Source organism: Schistocerca piceifrons, chromosome 1 (assembly GCF_021461385.2).
Source record: "Schistocerca piceifrons isolate TAMUIC-IGC-003096 chromosome 1, iqSchPice1.1, whole genome shotgun sequence".
NCBI lineage: Eukaryota > Metazoa > Arthropoda > Insecta > Orthoptera > Acrididae > Schistocerca > Schistocerca piceifrons.
Window position 1 is genome coordinate 652,934,832 of NC_060138.1, and position 25,289 is coordinate 652,960,120.

Below are 25,289 nucleotides of genomic sequence, written 5' to 3' on the forward strand. Positions count from 1 at the left end.
TACTATTTGGTCGAATATGTACCCAAGTAAAACAATAGTATTAAGGTAAAAAAAACACAGTCTAAAGAATTAGTAACGAAAGTTTTTGTAAGGGAAATGATACTAAAGTGGCTGATAGCTGTATCCTTCGTTACCCTCTAAAGTGTTTGAGAAGGAAATGTACGCAAATTTTCTTATGCTGTAACTTTAGGTTAATTCATCACTCAGAATTGCACTGCAAAAGGACCCTTACATTGAGACATCTTCTTATACCTAGTCGTAGTACATGGTAAAGTTTTTAAACGATGAATATCAAAAGATGGATTTTTCTGCAACTTATTAAAGTTATATTATTCGTCGGTCACGACAGTCTATAAGAAACGCCCCAGTTTCCTAGAATGGTCGGTTGTATGTCTGGTTAGGTAGTTATCTAAAAGAATAGATGTCGAAGAAAATACAGGAGGGCGCCACTTGATTAGTTAGTTTCTTTTTTTTCGTTGTAGGGTGGGGATGGGGGGTCATTAGTCTTCCGACTACCGCTCCCACCAGTCGTTCCCTAATGTCCTGTCGTCCTGTCCCTTCTTTTTGGGCTTCAGTATTTTCCTTTCTTCGCCGATTCAGCTAAGAACGTCCTCGTTCTTTATTTTATAAGTCCACATAATTATCAACACCCTTCTATAACAACATATCTCAAACACTTCGATTCTCTTCTTCTCCGGTTTGATCTGTATAGAGAGAAACTAAAATATGCTTCACATGCGGATCGATACTGGGTCCTTCGATGTTCTTGCTATATATGAATTATTTATCTGAATATAGAGACATAATTATTTCCTGTGCATGAACAAGTAAAACAGTAGATGACACCTTTGTGAAAGCTTTTATCTGGTTCGATGCAAATGGGCTTGTTTTAAACTTCGAGGAAACACAGCTCATCTAATTTCGTGATGTATATGGTTCAAATGGCTCTGAGCACTATGGGACTCAACTGCTGAGGTCATTAGTCCCCTAGAACTTAGAACTAGTTAAACCTAACTAACCTAAGGACATCACAAACATCCATGCCCGAGGCAGGATTCGAACCTGCGACCGTAGCGGTCTTGCGGTTCCAGACTGCAGCGCCTTTAACCGCACGGCCACTTCGGCCGGTTTCGTGATGTATAAAATGTAACAATTTCCATTAGTATAGTGCACCACCAACAAAAGAGTAAACAACACTATTATTTTGTCACTGAAAACCAATGTATTTGAATAATTGTCATTCGAGGTCATCCTTGTACAGGTCCAGTCCCAACTTCACCTCGCTATCGTAATGAAAGTTGGGCAATGATTTTTTTTTGTACCGTAACGTTCATTGTACCGGGGTCCATGCCTTTGTTGAAGGCGACTAGGAGCTCTAACTCTCAAATCTGGCCTCAGTTACTTCTGTGCGTCGTTGCGTTGTGAACTTCGTCAAAATACCACACTCATTTCATATCGAAATTGTTAACACCACTGACACTCATGTAATGTTTCTCATGATTTTCGATTCACGGAAGTAACTGAAGGAGGGAGTACGACTTTCCTAAACAGATACAGTACTCATCTGAGGGAAAATGTGGGATACACAGCGACTGCTTACCTTTCATTTTTCAGCTTCGCTCTTTTCCCTATTACGCTTTCCTTTTAGATATCAGCGTGTGTCGACTTTGCTGTCGAATTTACTCTGCGGCACGAGAAAAACCAATCCTCACAATCCTTTGCAACAGGAATGAAACACGGTTGCCAAATTGCCAACAAAAAGCAGGTTTCTCGCTGTCATCAGTGGAAGTAAAATTTATAAAATGCCATTAATAACATAAGCTAACGTTATTATCCTAAAAAAGCACGTTGGAATACACCGTACTGTATATTGCTACATGTGGTGGCTAAACCAACAAAGAGATAAATAGTTTGGAAAGATCCCAACCGCCTACAAACACTTTTAAAAATGTTTTATTCTGACGCCAGTCAGATTTCAGTAACTGTATTTCTCTTCAGTAACGTATTCTCGACATCTGTAATGTGTTCCAGCGATCGATAATTTGTTCGTCTGATGTGAGATATACTGTGACATGTTCATGTGCCAATCGGACGCTGCAGTGTGTACGTGATTTTATAAAATCATTTCGCTACTTCTCTCTCACACGTTCATATATTCAGATAAACAACAAGCCGTGGATGTATTGAGCACGTTACAGGAGCATATATCATGATGTTTAAGATACTGACGATGTGATAAAACAATTGTGACCATTTGACGATTAGCATAGTTGTCCAGTAATAGCAATGAAATAAAAGCTTTTTATTTTTAAGATACACTGCGCAACACAATTAAAGGACCAGAAAAATTATGATTCTACTGCATTCTAAAGGGTCAGATCACGTTCAATGGGGTTGCCGGCCCACGACTTATTTAGAGAAGGATTGAATCGTCCGTGTGTGTCAGCAGCGTCGAACATAGTCGGAAATGCAGTCACGTTGCTCACTGCACAGTAAACTGTCGTTTTCGACTGTCAAATGCGTGGAAATCAACGCCGCAAGGAAAAGGGTGGATTCATTTATGCCCTTCGTTCTGACCTCCAAGGCAGAGGCGTAAAAAAAGGGGTGATATGTGGGTAACAGAGATGTGACGACCTCTCCATAGTGTAACATATCCTCGGTGGCGTCGGGCAGACTCGTGGTGACATCTTCTGCCAATGTGACGTCATTAACCCACCTTTCAGCTCACATGAACTCCTAAGCTGTGACCTTTTTCTGGCATGCATCGAGACATTGCTGTCTGAAGCATCAATGAGCTCGAGGGTGATTTCACAGAACACCGCGCTTTTACGCTGTTATAGAGACAAATCTGAAACTTCCCCTACAATGGGAAACAATTACTGCGTTCTAAAAACGTGAGCCTTTAATTGTATTGCACGTTGTATTTGTGGTGTCTGCGCCTTCAATCTTTCAATAATTACCACGGAGTTCAACGACTGAAATAACAAATGGTAAGTACAAACTGACGCTCTCGTAATAACAGTTGAGATATCACACCTCACTCATATTGCTAGGCCATAGGTCAAAGTGAGCGCGAGCGAACAGGATGTTTAATCAAGTCCGATAAAACTTTCACACCACACAAGGCAAGAGGGGAGCGAGTTTCGCACGGTACAACCTTGAGATATGCTCCATCGCGTCGCTACCATGCTGTAGTATACAAATGTAGAACACTGTATGCAAGTTCTGGTTAATAATCCTCGAATAAAAGAAAGAGAGCCAGTTCTAAACAGGGATAAATGTTACAGCCACTCCAATACTACTTAGAAATAATGTAGGAACAAATTATATTTTGTTTCAATTAACTTTTTTATTCGATCTCCTTTTATTTTGTAGCACTTAAAAATACATCTAATTCATGACATTAAGCTCTAATATATCGGGTATATAAGTAAACGCAGTGTACACGAAGATATCTATATAGATGCAGTGTAGTTGAAGACGTGTGATCTATTACTAAACATTGATATTAACGAAATCGATTATACACATCTCCTTTTATATTTTTTGGATGGATATTCTGTCTACTGAATATCGAAAAATTCTCTGTTTTAATTAGCTACCTATCACCTTTCTCCAATACAGATCACCTTATTAAACTAAATCAAAAAACTTTTAGAAGCAGAACAAGGAGAAATCATTGCCTTCGAATCAACAGGCTGTGTCTGCCCAAAGTCGTCAGGTGCATTTTCTCTGGTGTTCCTTCAGATATCTGCAATTTCGTTTTTGCTTTGCGTAGCTACAGTCACCCCAATAACTGCTTGTCACGATTTTCAGGCGACGTTCAGTGTCGGTTTAGTTCCCATTACAAACAAACTGTTTTTTAAATCGGAATTTTACGTGTCCATCCGAGAGACCTTGTTTCGTGTAGTGCGATATTTGTTTTATCCATATGTGTTAACAAAGACAGTAAGACTCGAAAAATAACCAGTACTCCAGCAGAGACAGCACTGCCCTGGCCCGCGCTGTCAGCTACCGACAAGCATACAGCGCTGCTCAGTCGTTGCTGCATTGCTGGCTATTGTTCGAGTTTTACTGTCCCTCTTGATACATGTCGATAAAACAAATGTTGGACTACACTAAACTGGGACCACTCCGTCGAATTTAAAGATAATTTAGTTCGTAATGGGAAACAAATCGAGTTTTCTCTTGAAGGACGTCACGAGCAGTAATTGTTTGGGCTGACTCTAGCTACACAATGCAAAACCAAAATTACAAATATCCGAAGGAACAGCAGACAAAATACTCCTAATGGCTCTTAGGAGAGAGACCTGACATAGCCGACGATCACACCTGTACTTACATTTATTTTCTGTGGGAAAGCACAGCCTTGCCTTTCAGAGGAATCTTTGTACATTCTCCTATAGTGTTTTAGGGATGTCACTCCAATAATACACTACTGGCCATTAAAATTGCTACACCAAGAAGAAATGCAGATGATAAACGGGTAATCATTGGACAAATATATTATACTAGAACTGACATGCGATTACATTTTCACGCAATTTGGGTGCATAGATCCTGAGAAATCAGTACTCAGAACAACCACCTCTGGCCGTAATAACGGCCTTGATATGCCTGGGCATTGAGTCAAACAGAGGTTGGATGGCGTGTACAGGTACAGCTGCCCATGCAGCTTCAACACGGTACCACAGTTCACCAAGAGTAGTGTGTGGCGTATTGTGACAACCCAGTTGCTCAGCCAACATTCACCAGACGTTTTCAATTGGTCAGAGATCTGGAGAACGTGCTGGACAGGGCACCAGTCGAACATTTTCTGTATCCAGGAAGGCCCGTACAGTACCTGCAACATGCGGTCGTACATTATCCTGCTGAAATGTAGGGTTTCCCAGGGATCGACAGAAGGGTAGAGCCACGGGTCGTAACACATCTGAAATGTAACGTCCACTGTTCAAAGTGCCTTCAGTGCGAACAAGAGGTGACCGAGACGTGTAACCAGTGGCACCCCATACCAACACGCCGGGTGATATGCCAGTATGGCGATGACGAATACACGCTTCCAATGTGCGTTCACCGCGATGTCGCCAAACACGGATGCGACCATCATGATGCTGTAAACAGAACCTGGATTCATCCGAAAAAATGACGTTTTGCCATTCGTGCACCCAGGTTCGTCGTTGAATACACTACTTGGTGGCGCTGCTGTCTGTGATGCAGCGTCAAGGATAATCACAGCCTTATGGTCTCCGAGCTGACAGTCCAGGCTGCTGCTAACGTCGTCGAACTGTTCTTGTAGGTGGTTGTTGTCTTGCAAACGTCCCTATCTGTTGACTCAGGGATCCAGACGTGGCTGCACGATCCGTTACAGCCATGCGGATAAGATGCCTGTCATCTCGACTGCTAGTGATACGAGGCCGTTGGGATCCAGCACGGCGTTCCGTATTACCCTCCTGAACCCACCGATTGCATATTCTGCTAACAGCCATTGCACCTCGACCAACACGAGCAGCAACGTTGCGATACGATATACCACAATATCGCTAGGCTACAATCCAACCTTTATCAAAGTCGGAAACGCGGTGGTACGCATTTCTCCTCCTTACAAGAGGCATCACAACGACGTTTCACCAACTGCTGTTTGTGTATGAGATATCGGTTGGAAACTTTCCTCATGTCAGCACTTTGTAGGTGTTGCCACGGGCGCCAACCTTTTGTGAATGCTCTTCAAAGCTAATCATTTGCCTATCACAGCATCTTCTTCCTGTCGGTTAAATTTCGCGTCTGTGGTACGTCATCTTCGTGGTGTAGCAATTTTTATGGCCAGTAGTGCACGTAAGTGTTTCATACCATAGCATGAATATCGAAGGACATTATCTTAAGGTCTTTTATTACTCTTAGCGTACATTAAAAGCCAAAGGAACTGGTACACCTGCCTAATATCGTGGAGGGCCCCCTCGAGCGCGCAGAAGTGCCACAACACACGTGACATGCACCCGAATAATGTCTGAAGTAGTGCTCGAGGCAAGTGATATAATGAATCCTGCAAGGCTGTCAATAAACCCGTAAAAGTACGAGGGGATGGAGATCTCTTCTGTACAGCACGTTGCAAGGCATTCCAGATATGCTGAATAACTTCCACGTCTCGGGAGCTGGATGGCCAACGGAAGTGTAGCAATTCTGGACGTGTGGGGTGCCGCATTTTCCTACTGGAATTGCCCAAGTCTGTCGGAATATGCAGTGGACATGATTGGATGCAGGTGATCAGACAGGATGCTTAAGTACGTATCAGAGGTCCCATATCACTCCAACTGCACGCGCCCCGTACTATTACAGAGCCTCCACCACCTTGAAAAGTCCCCTGCTGACATGCAGGGTCCATAGATTCATGAGGTTCTCTCGATAACCGTACATGTCCATCCGGTCGATACGATTTGAAACGAGACTCGTCCGACCAGTCATCAACAGTCCAATGTCGGTGTCGACAGGCCCCAGCGAGATGTAAAGCTTTGTGTCGTGCAGCCATTAATGGTCCACGAGTGGGCCTTTGGCTCCGAAAGCCTATATCGATGATGTTTCCCACTTGTTGATGGCCAAGAATTGAAATCTGCAGCAATTTGAAGAAGGGTTGCAGTTTTGTAACGTTGAACCATTATCTTAACTCGTCGTTAGTCCCGTTCCTGCAGGATTTTTTCCGACCACAGCGATGTCGGTTATTTGATGTTTAACCGGTGATATTCACGGTACACACGTCAAATGATCGTACGAAAAAATCCCCACTTCATCGCTACCTCGGAGATGCTGTGTTCCATCGCTAGTGCGCCGACTATAACACCACGTTCCGATTCACTTAAATCTTGATAACCTGCCATTGTAGCAGCAGTAATCGATCTAACAACTGCGCAAGATACTCGCCTTACATAGGCGGTGCCGACCGCAGCGCCGTCTTCTGACTGTTTACACATTTCTGTATTTGAATACGCATGTCTGTACCAGTTTCTTTGGCGCTTCAGTGTATTAAGCATATATTATCAATATATATGTCACCCTACCGTCTTAGAATAGGGCATAAAGATCAAAACTATCTTCCAATTAAATAGCCATAGCTGAAAAGATAATTTTACGGAGTTCCACACAGTTTCATTTTAATTCATGCCCTGTTACCAGTATCATGTGACGTATACCAGGGTCTCGTCCAGTTCCTGAAGGCCCGAGGGATGCCAATCGGCCACTGTCTCGTCCTCTGTTATTTGGCGTCAAGCGGACTTGGTATGGAGGGGCATGTGATCAGCAACCTGCTCTCCCGGATGTTTATTATGACTTTCGAGATTGCGGAGCCGCTACTACTGGCATCACGACGCTCAGTGGAACGCGTGAAAGCCCTCTCATCGAGGACATATAACTGGAACTGCAGGGAACCGCACCCATTTGCTCCGCATGTTAGCCATCTACGCTGACCACGCAGCTGCCAAAGCGGACTGTGTGATACAGAGCTTCCCAATAAGATGTATACTCTACATTTTTTTTGCATTATGTTTGTAAGGCTTCTGTAAATATATCTGTTTCGTTGTATGATATAGGGCATTATAAAATCAGTACACAGAACATTACTCACCAGTTGTAGAAAACATGTTATTTATTTACTACAAAGTGTTTCGGCACTATATTAGCCAATCATCAAGTTCTATAAAACAAATCATGACATCGCATTACTACACATACTGGCACATCTGTAGTTTTACATGCCTTGAAGTAAATATGCCATTAGACACCGTCAAAAGTAAAAAGAAAGCAGCAAACATGCTTTGCCAAATCAGAATCATTTCTTCAACACCTCCGGTTTGGCGCATAACACTCCACAAAGCTCAATTCTCAACTAAAGGCAACTACCTTCACATACCAAAGATTGTACTGTCACGTAACGTACACTGATGAGCCGAAACATTGTGACCACTGCTTAATAGCTTGTTTATCCGTCTTTGGAACAAAAGGCATCACTGCATCACTGATCCTGCGTATCAGGGATCCGATAGTTTGTTGGTTGGTTTGTGGAGGTGTATGGCATTAGATATTTACGCACAGGTTATGTAATCCGGAGATATAATGGACCGGTGATTTCCGTACGCGGTGATGGCGCCAAATAGTAGCCCAGATGGGTTCCATGGAACTTACATCAAGCGAATTTGTTCGCCAAGACATCAATGTGAGTTCGCTACAATGCTCCGCAAACCACTGTAGCACGGTTCTAGCTCCGAGAGAGAGAAAATTATACTGCTGAAAAATGACATCGCCGTCGGGGAAGACGTCAAGCATGAAAGGATGCAGGTGACTTGCAAGTGTCAGCGTGTCATCTATTACTACGATAGGTCCCATGAAAGCGCAGAAGAATTTCTCCCACAGCATAATAATGCTCCCACCAGCCTGTGTCCGTGGCATACTGCACGTTTCGAGCCTCCGTTCACCTCGATGACGGCGTTTTTGGAGACGTGTGGCAAAAATGTGTTAACACAAAGAGCAGACACGTTTCCATTGATCAATGGTCGACTCCCCGTAGTCCCGTGCTCATTGCAATCGTAATTGACGATATCGTTGGGGCAAAACATGAACACGTAGAGGTGCTCTGTTGCGGAGCTCCATGTTCAACAACGTACGATGAACGGTGTGCTCAGAAACACTTTGCGTGCGTGCGACAGCATTGTGCTCTTTCGGCAGAGATGCCGCAGCTCACCATCTGCCTTAGTTTACAGAGCAGACAAGACTCCGAACCCCACGTTCTGTGAAGTTGTGGACGTCCAACCATTTAGATTCTAGTGGTAGCTTCACGATCCTGCTGCTTCTTCCGTAGATGCTCACGACAGTAGAACGTGAATATTCGAGCTGCTTCGCCGTTTTTGAGATACTCTTTCACAGACTCTACATAGCAATAATTTGCTGTTTTCAAAAGTTGTTTACCTCAATAGGTTTCCCCATTTGCATCCCATGCCTTCAATTGGGTGCATCCCCGCCCGTGTCTCCTCCGCTTACATGTCTTTGTTACCACGTCACGTGCCAGCGACGTCAATACGCGGCGGTCAACATCACGGTGGGAGTCCTCACAATGTTTTGGCTTATCACTGTATGTCTTCGAGGCCCTAACGATGTTGCAATGCTAGTCTCCGTACAGAATAGCCAACACGAAACATTAAATGTTTCTGAATGTAGGTACTTAGTAGTGTGTGTGTGTGTGGTTTGAGGTTTTCGGGCGCTAAACAGCATGTTCATAACCACCCAAACGCATAGAAACAGGAACACATGCGGTGAAGGGACGAAGACGGACAGCGAATAAGGAGAACGGCTAAAAGACAAAGGCCTGACGCAGTTCCAAATCCTCACATACAGAGGCAAAACAAGAGGAGAAGAAACGCACTAAAATAGGAAAGGAAACACAAGGAAAAGAGAACAGAAATCGAAGGGAAACAAGTAGGTAATCGTGACTGGCGGACCTCTTACCTAAAACCTTGGTGAGCCAGTCACCCAGCAGCACATTAAAATCATCTACATCATTTCATAATTGTGTGTCTGGCAGAGATTCAGCGAACCACCTTCAAGCTATTTCTCTACCGTTCCATCCTCGAATGCCGCGCGGGAAAAGCGAGTACTTAAATCTTTCTTTGTGAGCTCTGATTTCTCTTATCTTATTACGATGATTATTTCTTTCTATGTATTTGGGCGCCTATAGAATATTTTCACAATCGGAGGAGAAAGTTAGTGATAGACATTTGACGAGAAGATGCTGCCGCAATGAAAAACGGCTTTGTTTTAATGAGTACTACGTCAATTCACGTATCATGCCCGTGACTCTATAATCTATTCCTCAATAATTCAAATCGAGCTGCCCTTCTTTGAACTTTTTCGATGTCCTCTGTCAGTACCGGCTGACTGGAATCCCACAACGGATAGCAGTACTCCAAAACAGGACGCACACGTGTGGTGTAAGGAGTTTCTTTAGTAGAACTGTTGCACTTTCTAATTGTCCTGAGAATCAATCGCAGTCGTTTTACCCACAACATTATCTATAAGATCGTTCCAATTTAAGTTATTCGTAACTGTAATTCCTAAGTATTTTGTTGAGTTTACAGCCTTTAGATTTGTGTGATTTATCGTGTAACCGAAATTTAGGGAATATATTTTAGCACTCATTTGGTCACACTTTTCATTATTTAGAGTCAATTGCCACATTTCGCACCATACAGATGTCTTGTGTATATCATTTGGCAATTGGTTTTGCTCATCTGATAAGATGGTAAATATTTGCATCATCTGCAAATAATCTAAGAGCAGTGCTCAGATTGTCTTCTATGTCGTTTATGTAGATCAAGTACAACAGAGTGCCTACAACACTTCCTTGGGGAACGCCACACTTACTGCTGTTTGATTCGATGACTTTCCATCATTTACTACCGGCTGTGACCCGTCTGACCAGAAATCATGAATCCAGTCAGACAGCTGAGGCGATCTTCATAGGCACGCAATTTGATTAGAAGAAGCTTATGACAAACGGCGTCGAAAGCCTTCTGGAACTCTAAAAATATGTAATCAATTTGACATGCCCTGTCGACAGCACTAATTACTTCGTGGGAATAAAGAGCTGGTTGTGATTCACAAGAATGATAATTTCTGAATCAGTTCTGGCTATTTTTCAATAAACCGTTTCCATCGAGGTAATTAACAATGTTCGAACACAGTATAGTTCTAAAATTCTTCTGAAAATCGACGTTACTGATACGGATCTGTAATTCGGCTGATTACTCCTATTTACTTTCTTGGCTAAAGATGTGACTTTTGCAACTTTCCAGTCTTTACGTACGGATCTATCGAAGAGCGTTTGGCTGTACATGATTGTTAAGTATGGCGCTACAGTATCTGGATGCTCTGAAAGGAACCTGACTAGTACACAATCTGGACAAGGGGCGTTGTTTCTATGAGGTGATTTAAGCTGCTTCGCAAAACCGAGGATATGTACTTATACGTTACTCATTTTTGTAGTCATTCTAGATGCAGATTCTGGAATATTTAATTTTTTAATCAAAGTAATCAATGTTTTTTAATTATCCGTAATGTTGACATAAATTGATATTGCATGTGCAGAATGCACTGCAGATCTGACATGTTGTGGTATAGATAACATAATTATGGTCCCAAAAAAGCAGTAGAAAGAGTAAAGAAAGAGTGAAAGTTCCTAAACATGGTGCAATCAAATTAGTGAAGAATCTTATGGTTGTCAATGACTGCCTTCAAGAAATACGAGGGGTGTCCAGAAAGTAAGTTCCGATCGGTCGTGAAATGGAAACCACTATGAAAATCCGATACAGTTTTTCACAAATGTATTGGACAGTGTCTCCAGTATGACCATAGATAGCAACACGTCACTCTTTTCATTTCTGAGCTCACAGTGAGCGCGTAAAGATGTCTAGAAAATAGTGTCTCCCGCCAAGTACGAGGGCCTGGTGAGAAATTTCGCCTGAAGCTATGCAGCCAACATTACAAAATTGTCGTGTGATTTATTCTTCAAGAAAATTCTCTGCCGCATTCTGCAGGGGCAATGAAGAAGCCCCTGCATTGTTTTCAATTGCAAATGTTTGAATACCCACAATACAGCCCCTAATTGTCTCCCTCTGAATTTTATCTCTAGTCACATGAACCGCTGGCTAAGAAGACAACATTCTGGCACAGACAACGAGCTGTAGGCCAGCGTAGAGAATTGGCGGAAAGCACTGGCGGCTGTCTTCTATGATGAGGGTATAGGAAAGTTGGTACAACGCTACGACAAATGTCTAAGTCAGAACGGCGACTACGTAGAGAAGTAGCTGGAACGTGTAGCTAACTGTTACAAATAAAACATTTCTGACTTTCACTGTGGTTTCCATTTCGCGATCGATCGGAACTTACTTTCTGGACAGCCCTCGTATTAAATATTTCAGTGTTGTATGTTCATAAATTCAGAGAATAAGTACATTCAGCTTATGTGTTAAACTGTTTTTTGTAAACATACGTTCCAAATGTTATTGCAGCTGTTTATAAGTATGTGCTATGCTTACTAACGGATCGCTCAAAATTCGTTTCTGGCTTTTACTCACGGAAGTCAGTTACGTTGTTGTGCAAGGCACATGACTTAGACTTGATATTTCGTGATCACAATATTGTTGCGTTAAAATATGTTAACAAAACTGAGACCTATCCTCGTAAACTAATGGAGACTGGCAACTGAGACACGTGTGGCGCTACAGAAGTAATGACGTTACATTAGTGGAAAACCGTAGGACCAACAAATAACGAATGTTGGCTCTTAGGAATAGGAATGTAAGACAGAAGAGTAGTGATGGAAATACTCTTTTTAGGTCTCGAAAGTAGTGTCCACTACAAATATAAGTATTCACATTGACACGAGTCTATTGTTCTGGTTGCTAGTTAGTTACTTATTTGCGTCTTCCATAGAGCATTTGAACGCTTTTTTTATCGGCATGTCAGTTTACCGGATGTGTACAAACGATTAGTCGCTACTATTTTAGTCCTACACACACCTTGGCGCTCGACCTTCAGAGAAGACCGAATTCTGCTGGTAAAGAAAATTTGCCGGCCCATACCCTCACGAAATGGGGCGGCAGTATTGGTGTTGCGATCGTTTTCTAATGACGCGAGTGAACGCAAACACTATGGGTTAAACCTCAGGCTTCTCAGTTAGTCTCGAAGATTAGTGAGAATTTCTTGACAGTAATCTGCTTCTCGCATGGGGAGAAGCTCGACAGGCGCTTTCAAGACGATTGGTCTATACGCTGGGTCTACGCTTCAACCTTACACTTTATGATAATAAATAGCTTTCATGTTCCATGCGTCAAAAAATTTTGTACTGCTTCCATCTGTAGCCGTGACTTAACTGCTCTGTAAAAATAGACACACAATCCGCCCATACTGCGTATAGTCATCGATATCAGTCATTTTATTTGACGACGGCTTCCCCTACGCCCTACCATGCATTGCGGTACTCAGCCATGAGCACACATGTTGATACCGAGCGTTTTCTAAAGCCATCTTTCCATCTTCGTCAATACCATCATATCCATCTTTCTTCATCGCTTGGAATTTGGCAAAGAAATTTCACGTTTCTTTCACCATGAATTGGCCTGGCTAAGTGACCCTCGTATTTCACCTACCTATCGTATGAGAACACTTTCTTTCCCTCTCATGCGCCTAGCGTCGACGGGATACTACATGAACCTCAATCGTTCCTCCTTCCTCGTCGTACATTGTCATAGGGAAAACACATGGACTGGTCATAATCCTTTGATAGGCAGGATTCGACAATACAGCTACATCCACACTATGTCCGCAAGCCATCTTGAGGTGAGTAGCGCAGGATGGTTTCTGTACCATAGTGAGTTCGCCATTTTTCTTTCTCAGTCGAGTCTGATTCGCTGGATGAGTGACTGCCGATAAGCTTTCGAGTGGGCTCGAAATTCTACAGTTTTTCTTCGTGGTATTTTCGCGAGATATACGCACCAATAAGCTGCAGTAAGCTTAAATTGGTTGACTTTTCTTCCAGTGATTGTTCTGTAGTCGTATAATCATACAATAAAGACTCTTTTTGTCTATGTATTCGCAGTACGTTACATTTGTTCACACTGAGTATCAGGTTTCACCCCCTTCACCAGGCGGCGATCGTCTGCAAGTTTCCTGAATGTCGCTACTATTTTCTAGCATTCCGACTTCTCTGTATACAACAGCGTCATCCGCCAAAAGCCTCAGGGAATTTCCGATGTTGTCTACTATGACATTTGTGCATATTGTGAGAAGTAATGGATCTATATCACTCCCCTGGGATACGCCCCACGTTACCCTCACATATGAAGACTTCTCACCATTGAGAATAACATACTGTGTTCTGCTTGCTGGAGACTCTTCAGTCCAGTCACAGCTTGTCTGATACCACATGTACTCGTATTTCGCTCATTGGGCGGCAGTGCGGGACTACATCGATCGCATCCGAAAGTCAAGAAAAGCGCCTGTATCTACTGCTTTCTAGGTCTCCGGACGAACGATCGTTGTTGCCTGTACCCATGTTGATTCCTACAACAAGATTTTTGGTCTCCATAAATCTCATAATACACGAATATAAATCATGTTCCAATATTCTACAACAGACTGGCGTCAGAGATACAGGCCTACAGTTCTGTGCCTCTGTTTGCGGTAAATACGTTTCCGGTCAAAACGACGTAGCAAGGCGAGAACTACCACAGAATCCGAGCTTTTTTAAATGTGATTTCGCGCTTGGGGCAACAGTTATTCGTTCAAACCGGCCTGCCTCAAAATACACAGTATGGCCTTCAGCGAACGCCAGCAGTCGTCATGTCGCTGTTGTACACGTAATAAAGTAGACCTGACGTTAATGATCGAATACGGAAGTAAAAACCTTGGGTATATAAACGGGAATTCTGGCACCTCACCTTCTGCAGCTTTCGGAGCAGCGGGCGTGCAGGCGACGCGTTGCTGACTGGTCGCTACCGCACATATCTCGCGCGAAAACCATACGGCTCGCCGGAAGTGCTGAGATTAGCACGACCTGCCCCCACACACTGCTTCCGCCTGCCACCAGGAAGGTCTTTGCCGAGTTGCTACGATTCCAGCGAAACATGATGAACTACGTGTGACTAGGTGGCTTCCTCGTCGAACTCTCACGTACAAGTTGGCATTGCAACGTACTTAAGACTTAATTAATTGTTGAAGTCATATGTTCATAATGGCGTTTGAAGACACGTCAATAATTAGTTGCATTATGGGAGGGGGAAGAAAGGAAAATAAAAAATGTTAAAGTATAGAGTGATTTCGAATTCGACCGACAAACTTTCAGTGGCTGACCACGATTGTTTGCGGAAAGCTTTGATTTATGGAAAGCCTTGATCTCTAGTTACTTGTTATAGAATAAGTCGGTTTGTTGCCATAATTATATTTGAAATCGATTTTCAACGGCGAACACTTCATAGCACTGAAAATATGTAGTACTACAATGGTGACAGTGTGTTTGTTAATTCAGTAACTGCATTTATTGCGATACACGCATGCATCCCTGAAGGACATTGTATCGGGGAGAAGCTCGAAGACCGACAAACTCAAGTTAAGTACCAGCTACATTGACAGCATCGATATTTTTACGCCTGAAGAAATGATAGAGATTCTACAAGCACATCTAGACTCCGCAACCCATCTGTGTCGGCGCACAACCCTTAGTGTACCACACTCACTTCCCATCCCCTCCCCTCTCCCTTCTTTTCCTCCTACAGTGACAAATGTTTCCCGGGAAAAACTATTGTCGGTATGGCTCCACGTTGGCACGTGTCTCTCTAATTTTTTTCACCGTGGTCTTTTGCGAGATGTAGATAGGACAAGCAATATGTTAGCTGACTCTTCTAGGAATGTACGCTCTCAGAACTTCAGTAGTACACCACACTGTGATGCGGAACATCTGTCTTGGAGCGTCTACCACTGGAGCTGGTTTATCATCACCATGACGCTTTCGTGCTTCCTAAATGAATCTGTAACGAAACGCGTTGCACTTTTTGGATATTATATATTTCCTCTATCGATCTCATCTGGTACAGTACTGGCGAGTAATATTCAAATATTGGTCTTTAATGAGGGTTTTGTAAGCTACGTCCTGTTATTGACGGATTACATTTCTTGATGATTCTTCCAACGAATCTGTCTGGTGTCTGCCTTTCCTGCGACTAGTTTTATGTGGTCTTTACACTCTAAATCGTTCCACGTTCCTTGATATTCTAAGTAAGTAGCTTCTTCCAGTGATTTTCTGAAATCCTGTGATCATATAATAATAGATATTTCTGTCTATGTGTTCGCAATACGTTACATTTGTTTATGTTGAGGGGAAATTGCGACTCCATGCACCAAGCATCGAGTCTCTGCAGGTCTTCCTCCGTTTCGGTACAATCTTTCAGGATGCCGACTTCCCTGTATACAAGAGCATGATCCGTGAAAAGCCTCATGCAACTTCTGATGTTACTTATATATACTGTGAAAAGTGATGAACGGATATCACTCGCTTCGAGTTTTTTACGTCTGAAGACTTCTCTCCTTTGAGTATGGTATGTTGTGTTACGTTTGGTAGGAACTCTTCAATCCAGTCACAGTACCATGAATATCTTGATATCTTAACAGATGTCCTGTTATCCTGTCCCTTCTCCTTGTCAGTGTTGTCCACATATTCCTTTCCTCTCCGATTCTGCGCAGGGCCTCCTCATTCACTACCTTATCAGTCCACCTAATTTTCAACATTCGTCTGTAGCACCACATCTCAAATGCTTTGATTCTCTTATGTTCCTGTTTTCCCACAGTTGATGTTTCACTACCATACAATGCTGTACTCCAAACGTACATTCTCAGAACTTTCTTCCTCAAATTAAGGCCTATGTTTGACAAAAGTGACATCTCTTGGCCAGGAGTGCTCTAGTTTCCGGTACTAGTCTGCTTTTGATGTCCTCTTTGCTCCGTCAGTCATCGGTTATTTGCTGCCTAGGGAGTAGGATTCCTCAATTTCACCTGCTACGTGGCCATCAATCCTGATGTTAAGTTTCACGCTTTCCTCATTTCTGCCACTTCACATTACTTTCGTCTTTCTTCGATTTTCTCTCAATCCATATTCTGCACTCATTAGACTGTTTACTCCATTCAGTAGATTATGTAATTCTTCTTCATTTTCATTAAGAGTAGCAGTCTCATCAGCGAATCGTATCATTGATATCTTTTCTACTTGAATTTTACTCCCACTCCTAAACCTTTATTTTATTTCCCACACTGCTTCTCCGATGTACATATTGAACAATAGGGGTGAAGTACTACATCCCTGTCTTACACCCTTTTTTATCCGAGCACTTTGTTCTTGGTAGTCCAGTCTTGTTACTTCCTCTTGGCTCTTGTACCCGTCGCTCCCTAGAGCTTCCTCTATTTTTCTCAGAGTTTCGAACATCTTGCACCATTTTACATTGTCGAATGCTTTCTCCAGGTCCACAAATCCTATGAACGTATCGTCATTTTGCTTTAGTCTTGCTTCCATTATCAACCGAGACGTCAGGATTGCCTCTCTGGTGCCTTTACCTTTCCTACAGCCAAACTGATCGTCATCTACACGTCGTCACTTTTCCTTCCCATTCTCCTGTATATTATTCGTGACATCAACTTGGATTCATGAGCTGTTAGGTGACTGTGCATTAATTCTCGCACTTGTCATCTCTTGCCGTCTTTAAAATTGTGTGGATGATATTTTTCCGAAAATCAGATGGTATGTTGGCAGACTCACACATTCTACACACCAACGTGAACAGTCGTTTTCATCCACTTCCCACAATGATTTTAGGTATTCCGATGGAATTCTATCTGTCGCTTCTGCCTTCTTTGATCTTAAGTCCTCAAAATCTCTCTTAGATTCAGATTCTAATACTGGGCCCCTTATCTTTTCTAAATCCACTCCTGCTTCTTCTCCTGAAGTATTTTTCTGTTATCCATGGTTGCTCTTTGGATACCTTCTTTGTATCTATGTTATTTTTAAGGGATCTGACATTCCATGCTCCGATCCGTAGAACGCCAGTTTTCTTTCTCTTGATAACAACGTCCTCTTGAGTAGCCCCGCGCGGAGATCCGAATGGGGATTATTTTAGTTCCGGAATATTTCATCCAAGAGGACGACATCATCATTTAACCATACAGTAAAGCTGCATGCCCTGGGGAAAAATTACGGCTGTAGTTTCCCCTTGCTTTCAGCCGTTCGCAGTACCGTCACAGTAAGGCCGTTTTGGTTAGTGTTACAAGGCCAGATCAGTCAATCATCCAGACTGTTGCCCCTGCAACTACTGAAAAGGCTGCTGCCCCTCTTCAGGAATCACGCTTTTGTCTGGTCTCTCAACAGATACCCCTCCGTTGTGGTTGCACCTACGGTACGGCCATCTGTATCGCTGAGGCTCGCTAGCCTCCCCACCAACGGCAAGGTCCATGGTTCATTGGGGGGTCTTACTTCGTATGAAGCATGATATTAGGTATCATTCTCGAGAATGTCCACCGGAGCAGGTTTTCAATCGTGCGTGTTCCACTTTCCCACGACTCACGGCCCATCACATGCATGTGTGCTGCTCTTAATGCCTCCTGACAGTGTGTACTGTCTTGCACCCTCCGTATTTGAGCATTCTTCCGGTATACCCCGGTTATATTTATTACAAACTGTTCCTTCCATAAAAAAAATAAGTCAGTGAATAAAATAAAACTAAAATGACAGTTTTTCCATTGTTTTACCGATTTAGTTACGTTTTGAACTGGTGAATGTAAGTGATCGCTCATCTCGGTATCTCCAGTTTTTGCTACCTCAAGTAATTGTGTGATGAAACAACTCCATTTATAGTTCATCAGTCAAGTGCTCAAAATTTACTAAATTTTTATGGTCCGAGGAATGCGCAGCTTTCCGATCTTGTAGCCAGTTCTTCGCATTAGAATACTGTCAGGCTCCGACAGTACGTTACTTTTATCGAATATTAAATTTCATCTTACAGTATTTTCTCACAAGACACCGACAGCTGCGACAAGTATACGATTGCACTCTAAACGCAGAGTTATGAACTTCTAGTAACTTAAGATTAACAACAGTTTGAATGCTGCACACAAACGAAACTTTTGTAGAAATGACCAGAAAAACACAAACTACTAAACGTTAACTATTTTTACATAAAATCCTGTAATAGTCCAGATCGCAGTATCTTAACAGTAATTGATAAATAGTTTCGGCTAAAGAATTAGCCAACTACAGCTCAATTAATCTAGTAAAGGATTTTATACAAAAAACTTTAACAATTAACACATTTCACATTTTCATAGATCGCTTGTATCCACCCTGACTATGTCAGGCAATAATACACATAATTACTTCAGTAATTCGCTTATGAAAAACATAATAGTAATTGACAACAGTTTGAATGCAGTTTTCGAACATTATATGATTGACTTCAGTACATTTATTAGTTGTGTTGGTAAGCTTAAGTATAAATATTCAGTGGGCATTTCCATGTACTTTTATCTGTAAGAATCTGTTCAGAATGCAAGAGATTAATTCCTCTCCGTTGGTTACTTTTTCTCTCCATACTTTACTTTTAACTTACACAGTAATCAGTTATGGGATGGAATTAGCATAGTGGATAATGCATGTTGCTCGTGTGACTATTTATTGTTCACTGAATGTTTGATTTGAAAGCCGTGTTGCGTAATTGGTAGCGTTTCTAGTACCCGCATTGTACTGAAACAAAACGTAACCGAATGGATATTTTCCAGTCACAGTGCCAACTTATTTTGCTAAAAGCCTCTATGCATGGCCCTGTAAATTAAGTCGGTAAGATAACAGGGCCCATCAATATTTTGTCAAAATTCACTGAACATTGCGTCAATAACACGTTTATATGCAGCTGTCTGCAATCGTAGTGATGCCGGACTACTAATTAAGAACTTACTGTGAAAAAAAAGTTAAATGGTCTACAGAAGGAAAGCCTCAACGTACCACAACGCCAAAACCACTTCCTGAGAAATTAAAAGCAAGGCTCTCTAAATTGAGAGTCCATAGGAAAGTCCAGTGTTAAAAGAAGAGAAGAAAGCGGATTGCCAGTTAAAGTACGTTGAGAGCTTCTGTGAAGAGGATGTGTCTGGTGATGTAATATAAAACGAATGTGTGTCAATACGAAAGATATAGTGAATCCTGTACTATAGTTTCGCAAAGCTTAGGTCAGCGATCAAAGGGCAAGGACTAGAGTCGGGACGCCTTTTGTACAGAAGTAAGGTAGCACAACATGGACAATATGCGGTATTGCGTTGTTATACGATAATCTCAGGGAGACCTGCAAGACAAGGCTGGTGCCCAAATTACCACCTTTTGCAAACCATAGATGATCACACTATATTCTGAATGACACAACATAGCTAGTAATAGGTCCATATGACAATAATAAATGCAGTCTGGTAACGTTCACTCTCCTCACACACTTCTTTAGTGAACCATCCAGCGCTCATTCCGAATTCCGAATGCAATCAGGCCTGGTGACGGGGGTACTACATGCCGATGATGAATGCAGTCGGGCAACATTCGTTCTCCTCGGACGTTCACATATGGATGCGTCAAATGCTCAACCTGTGTTCTGATTTTCACTGCAGAGTATCAAGCCTAGTGCTGAGACACTATGGCTTTGGTGAGTGCAGTCTGATGAATTTCATTCTTCTAGGAAGCTAAGTCATCGACGCGTCTTCGCTCATGTTGTAATCCTAATTGCATTGTATCCAACCACGCCTACTGCTGGATCCGTATGACAGTGTTTACTACACTCCGGCAACATTCTTTCTCCTCTGAAACTTATGTATAGATATGTTCCTCACTCGTGGTATATTCTAAATGGCACTACATACAATCACGCGTAGTGCTCGGTCCACGTGACACCGATGAATAGCGTGTTTGTTGTCCTCGGACATTCTCAAACTAATACGTCCACTGATCGTGCTGTATCCCGAGTGGCACCACTTGCGGTCATGCGCCGGCCGCTGGTGGCCGAGCGTTTCTAGGCGCTACAGTCTGGAACCGCGCGACCTCTACGGTCGCAGGTTCGAATCCTGCCTCGGGCATGGATGTGTGTGATGTCCTTAGGTTAGTTAGGTTTAAGTAGTTCTAAGTTCTAGGGGACTGATGACCTCAGATGTTAAGTCCTATAGTACTGAGAGCCATTTTTTGCAATCATACCTATTGCTGAGTCCTTACGGCAATGAGGAATACAGAATAGCACCGTTCGTTCTCCCCGGACATTCACACATTGCTCGTGCCGTATTGCGAATGGCATTCCAGACAATCACGTCTAATGCTAGGTCTGTATTGCAATGGTGAATACAGTCAGTGGTCGTTCGTTCTCCTCGGACGGTCACACACAGATACGTCCATTGCTCGTTCTGTATTTCGACTGACATTACATACAATTGCGCCTAGCGCCTTGTTACTATGACAATGATAAATACCGTCTGGCAAAGTTTGTTCACCTCAGAAACTCACACACTGTTGCGTCCATCGCTCGTGCTGTATGCCAAATGCAACTGAAAAAGCTCGGGCCTAGTCCTGTGTCCGTATGACAATGATGAAAGCAATGTGGCAACGTTCGTGCTCCTCCCACACTCCCATAACGATATTTCCATATTCTCAATGGCACTCCGTACAATTATGCCAAGTTTAACTGAGAAGCTTATGTCCACGAATCAGCGTGGTTTAGAAAGCACCACTCGTGCGTAACTCACCTTCCCTTTCCCCACATGATATACTGCGAACTATGAATGAAGGGAAACAGGCAGGTTCCTTATTTCTAGGTTTCTGGAAAGTATTTGACGCGGTGCCCCATTGCAGGCTGTTAACGAAGGTGCGATCTAATAGGATAAGTTCACAGACACGTGAGTGGCTCGAAGACCTCTTAAGTAATAGAACCTAGTATGTTGTCCTCGACGGCGAGTGTTCATCAGAGGCAAGGATCCATTATGATTGCCCCTGATTGGACCACTGTTGTTCTCTGTATACAAAATGATTTGGCGGACGGGGTGGGCGGCAATGTGCATTTGTTTGCTGATGATGTTGTGGTGTACGGTAAAGTGTCGCAGTTGAGTGACTGTAGGAAGATACGACTTAGACAAAATTTCTAGTTGGTGTGACTAATGGCAACTAGCTCTAAATGTGGAAAAATGGAAGTGACTGCGGATGAGTAGAAAGAACATACCTGTTTTGTTCGTGTACAGTATTACTAGTGTCCTCCTTCAGACAGTCAAGTCGTTCAAATGTCTGGGCGTAACAGTGGCTCACCTATGAAGGAGACCGCATATTGGACGCTGGTGCCGCCTATTCTTGAGTACTCATCGAGTGTTTGATATGCGTACCAGGTCAGTGTGAAGGAATATAGAGAAGCAATTCAGTGATGGGCTGCTAGCAAAACTCCTTTACTACATTAAGTGTCTCATTTCCTAATGTAATTCCCTCAGCATCACCCGACTTAATTCGACTACATTCCATTATCCTCGTTTTGCTTTTGTTGATGTTCACCTTATATCCTCCTTTCAAGACACTGTCCATTCCGTTCAACTGGGCTTCCAAGTCCTTTGCTGTCTCTGAAAGAATTACAATGTCATCGGCGCACCTCAAAGTTTTTATTTCTCTTCCATGGATTTTAATACCTACTCCGAAATTTTCTTTTGTTTCCTTTATTGCTTGCTCAATATACAGATTGAATAACATCGGGGATAGACTACAACCCTGTCTCACTTCCTTCCCAACCACTGCTTCCCTTTCATACCCCTCGACTCTTATAACTGCCATCTGCTTTCTGTACAAATTGTAAAGAGCCTTTCGCTCCCTGTATTTTACCCCTGCCACCTTCAGAATTTGAAAGCGAGTATTCCAATCAACATTGTCAAAAACTTTCTCTAAGTCTACAAATGCTAGAAACGTAGGTTTGCCATTCCTTAATCTTTCTTCTAAGATGAGTCGTAGGGCCAGTATTGACTCACGTGTTCCAACATTTCTACGGAATCCAAACTGATCTTCCCCGAGGTCGGCTTCTATCAGTTTTTCCATTCGTCTGTGAAGAATTCGTGTTATTATTTTGCAGCTATGACTTATTAAACTGATAGTTCCGTAATTTTCACATCTGTCAACACCTGCTTTCTTTGGGATTGGAATTATTATATTCTTCTTGAAGTCTGAGGGTATTTCTCCTGTCTCATACATCATGCTCACCAGATGGCAGAGTTTTGTCAGGACTGGCTCTCCCAAGGCTGTCAGTAGTTCTAATGGAATGTTGTCTACTCCCGGGGCCTTGTTTCGACTCAGGCCTTTCAGTGCTCTGTCAAACTCTTCACACAGTATCATATCTCCCATTTCATCGTCATCTACATCATCTTCCAATTCCATAATATTGTCCTCAAGTACATCGCCCTTGTACAGACCCTCTATATACTCCTTCCACCTTTCTGCTTTCCGTTCTTTGCTTAGAACTGGGTTTCCATCAAAGCTCTTGATATTCGTGCAAGTGGTTCTCTTTTCTCCAAAGGTCTCTTTAATTTTCCTGTAGGCAGTATCTATCTTACCCCTAGTGAGATAAGCCTCTACATCCTTACATTTGTCCTCTAGCCATCCCTGCTTAGCCATTTTGCACTTCCTGTCGATATCATTTTTGAGACGTTTGTATTCCTTTTTGCCTGCTTCATTTACTGTATTTTTATATTTTCTCCTTTCTTCAATTAAATTCAATATTTCTTCTGTTACCCAAGGGTTTCTACTAGCCCTCGTCTTTTTACCTATTTGATCCTCTGCTGCCTTCACTATTTCATCTCTCAAAGCTACCCATTCTTCTTCTACTGTATTTCTTTCCCCCATTACTGTCAATTGTTCCTTATGCTCTCCCTGAAACTCTGTACAACCTCTGGTTCTTTCAGTTTATCCAGGTTCCATCGCCTTAAATTACCACCTTTTTGCAGTTTCTTCAGTTTTCATCTACAGTTCATAACCGATAGATTATGGTCAGAGTCCACATCTGCCCCTGGAAAAGTCTTGCAGTTTAAAACCTGGTTCCTAAATCTCTGTCTTACAATTATATAATCTATCTGATACTTTTTAGTATCTCCAGGGTTCTTCCATATATATAACCTTCTTTCATGATTCTTGAACCAAGAGTTAGCTATGATTAAGTTATGTTCTGTGCAAAATTCTACCAGACGGCTTCCTCTTTCGTTTCTTAGCCCCAATCCATATTCACCTACTATATTTCCTTCTCTCCCTTTTCCTACTCTCGAATTCCAGTCACCCATGACTATTAAATTTTCCCTTCACTACCTGAATAATTTCTTTTATCTCATCATACATTCCAACAATTTCTTCGTCAACTGCAGAGCTAGTGGCATATAAACTTGTACTACTGTAGTAGGCGCGGGCTTCGTGTCTATCTTGGCCACAACAATGCATTCACTATGCCGTTAGTAGTAGCTTACCCGTACTCCTATTTTTTTATTCATTATTAAACCTACTGCAGCATTACCCCTTCCATTAATAACTGGAAAACTAAAGGTTTTCATACATGTCTTTATATGAACTTTTTTCTTGTTTTGCCCAGAGTTTATAAAGGAATTTTTGAAACACCCTGCATTTTGAAAGAAGAAAAACATTTTCGAGGTGTAGAAATCTTAGAACATCTTTAGAAATTTATTGTTCGGCACTACAAAATTTTCATTTGGATAAGGGAAACTCAACTAACTATTGCAGAGTTTTTTGCCAGAGCCAGTAAGGATTTAGAAAAATAAACTGTTTCAAACAATGTTCTTTTATGTGATATAGAACAGATAGAGATTTTTCCTGTTCGTTATGTGCTCTGTTTCGGAGATGACATACTGGCATTTCTATGATTTCTGAGTAGTTAATTACAATTGTATACTTGAACAACAGAAGATCCCTTTTAATGTGTGATTCTAATCTCAACTTACAGCAGCTAGATTTCCATGCTACGAAACTAAGCAGCGTTTCCACGCAGATCTCCACAAAGAAACCCTAACGAACAGAAAAGCATGTATGTACGACGAGGTGGATGCGAGGGTAGAATCAGCATCTATGGCCACACGTCCATTGTTGTCTGGGCTCCGTTAAAAAAAAAAAGATAAGTCAGCCGTGGGTACAAGGCAGATAAGAGTGATATTTCATAAGGATTCTGACGGCATAAGATAGATAAGGTTGTTATTTCACGTTTTAGCGATGTCAAATCAAGATTGTTTTCCAAGAAATATCCTAAATACGCTCTGTATTTCTGTATGTTCCTATACTTACTATAGGTTTATACAGTTATTACTTATACACCTTCCCGACTCATCTGATAGCCCTATTTTTGGCATACGTTTGGAACTTGACCGTAAAAGCGATAAAGTTCCATGACAGCTTCAACTGAGAAGAAACCTCAAATAAAAAGCCAGGGAACAGTTTAAAATGCCAATGAAATCCACAAATATCACACCTAAATCAGCGTACAGACATAAAGCACCGTATGAAACATACACAAACGTCATATCCGCAGCGTTATTGCCCAAAATTTACACAAAGAAATCAATCATCAAACTGTAACCAACGTCAAGCATACCTGATAGAATGACTGCGGCCAGAGACACGTGCGTTCGATGCAGTAGAAAGATAATATAACTGTCTCTCTTACTTTTTCTTC

The 25,289-nt window shown here is 42.2% G+C and overlaps 1 protein-coding gene across 2 annotated transcripts in view; it reads right to left on the bottom strand.

The window, feature by feature from the left end:
- Nucleotides 1–14,594, bottom strand: part of LOC124805279 (leucine-rich repeat protein soc-2 homolog) — a 107,595-nt gene extending 93,001 nt beyond the window's left edge. For both annotated transcript variants that reach the window (XM_047265800.1, XM_047265794.1), the window contains exon 1: nt 14,478–14,594. The gene's annotated coding sequence lies outside the window, so the exon portion shown is untranslated. The remainder of the gene's footprint in view (nt 1–14,477) is intronic.
- Between the last annotated feature and the right edge of the window lie 10,695 nt (nt 14,595–25,289).